The sequence below is a fragment of the Sciurus vulgaris genome, assembly GCF_902686455.1.
Source record: "Sciurus vulgaris genome assembly, chromosome: 11".
NCBI lineage: Eukaryota > Metazoa > Chordata > Mammalia > Rodentia > Sciuridae > Sciurus > Sciurus vulgaris.
Genome location: NC_136472.1, coordinates 62,792,444 through 62,794,537, shown reverse-complemented (window position 1 = coordinate 62,794,537; position 2,094 = coordinate 62,792,444). Strand labels below are relative to the sequence as shown.

The 2,094-nt window shown below is 40.7% G+C and overlaps 1 pseudogene across 1 annotated transcript; it reads right to left on the bottom strand.

Moving 5' to 3' along the window:
* Positions 1 to 441: 441 nt before the first annotated feature.
* LOC306640211 (histone H3.3A-like) lies at positions 442 to 1,775 on the bottom strand (annotated as a pseudogene). The gene has a single exon. The product of its transcript is annotated as a histone H3.3A-like (transcript).
* Between the last annotated feature and the right edge of the window lie 319 nt (positions 1,776 to 2,094).

Genomic DNA, 2,094 nt, shown 5'->3' with positions numbered 1-2,094 from the left:
ACAAGCCCAGGATCAAAAGGGATTTTCCTGAATCAGTGCCAAAATACGGTAAATAATAATTAAAACACAAACACGATTGTTATTATTTTTTTTTTGGATAAACAAGTTTATTTGTAAATTTAGTCAACATACATAATTGACCTAAAAACCTCAATAAAGGATAAATTTAAAAACCACTTGGAAGGCCATCTCTGTAAAAGGGATTTTCCCAGGACAGTAAATAACCAGATGTAATCTATCCCAACCAACACCATCTTAAATTTGCAGAGGTCTAGATGAGCCTGGAGCTGCCTGCTCCTCCCTCACAGCAAGTTTACACTAAACTCCACAAGGAAAAGAACCAACCCTTGATAGTGTTTCCTCTTAGAAGAAAACCTAGATTTGAGACCAACCACAACACAATGAAAAGCTAAACTAGATAGAATATTAGTTAACAGATGATGCTGGTGTGAATAACTTGTTATTTTTATTCTAGAGCCCTTATAAATAAAATCCCCCAGTTAGTGTTTGCATTATTAGCTAGAGGGTTAGTTAACATGTGGTAGAATGAGGACTTATGCAAGGTATATTACACATAGCATTTTACTACTATGAAAACAAGTGCAGTCTCTAGTTAAGAGAAAACCAACTGGACTCTAAATTACACACCTTAATGACAAGACTCCCCACCACTTGTGAATGTAAAACATTTAATTTAAAAATGTTGACACTACAATATATAAAATAGCTATTATAAATGCACATAGTGTATTCTATAGCTGCCAGGTTTACTTTTTTTTTTTTTTTTAAGGAAACTGTAAGTTACACTGTGGTTAAGACTTGGATCTTCACCCTTGAAAAAGCCCGCATTCTATCACAGTGATGTATGGTCAGACTTAACAGCCCCAATTGTTAAACACTTGGATCAAGTCATAACCAGTTTTATTGCAAAAGGACCCTGTACACATTTATCAATTCTAGTACCTTAATAGCTACCCAACAAATCATTAACATACAGAAACATGCATCATGAGAAGCAATATCACCCATCCCTTCTGCATATTAGCAACTTGTCACTCCTGAGCAAGTGCTCACATCACTGAGGTCTGTGAACAGTCACTTTTCGCATTCATCTTGAGTGAAAGATGGAATGACTTAAGTACAAATGCAACATATTATAAACAATTTCTTACAAAAAAAGTCACAAATTAAACCAAAGTATTTTACAGAATTTACTACAAAACGCCATAAAAACTTAAGCCTTCACTTAAGCTCTCTCTCCCCATATCCGGCGAGCCAACTGGATGTCTTTGGGCATAATGGTGACTCTCTTAGCGTGGATGGCACACAGATTAGTATCTTCAAATAAACCCACCAGGTACGCTTCACTAGCCTCCTGCAGGGCACCAATGGCTGCACTCTGAAACCTCAAGTCGGTTTTGAAATCCTGGGCGATCTCTCTCACCAACCTCTGGAAAGGCAACTTCCGGATGAGAAGCTCGGTGGATTTCTGGTAACGACGAGCGCCACAGTCCCGGGCCTGTAACGATGAGGTTTCTTCACCCCGCCGGTAGAGGGAGCGCTTTTCCTGGCAGCCTTGGTGGCCAGCTGTTTGCTGGGGGAGCTTTCCCACCAGTGGACTTACGAGCGGTCTGCTTGGTTCGGGCCATTTTCTCTTACCCAACGCCGAAGTCTTAGGCCGCTTCTCCGACCGCCGCGCCGAGCTGCTGCCCAGTGAAGACCCGCAGCCGCGGAGCAAAAGAACGATGCTACTCCAACGAACCATCAAACCGCTCTGCGCTGATTGTTATTATTTTTAATGCAAGAGCAAAACTACCAGAATTCCGAGAGACTACAAATCATGGCTTCCAAACTGATGTTCTAATAGAATGAAAACTTTGCAGAGGAAGAAATGTTCCATAGGTCCCTGATAAAATTGGTAGGAAGGGACCAGATACCCCGCAGTTTCTTTGTGTAGATTTCCCCACTCCTACACTACTGAGGCCTCTCTCATTTTCCTATAATAATCCTCTATTTTTGTTCAAGTTTCTGTTTTAGACAAATCCCAGCATGCTCTGTAGTTGTCTGTGGGTGAGGGAAACCACATAACTAATC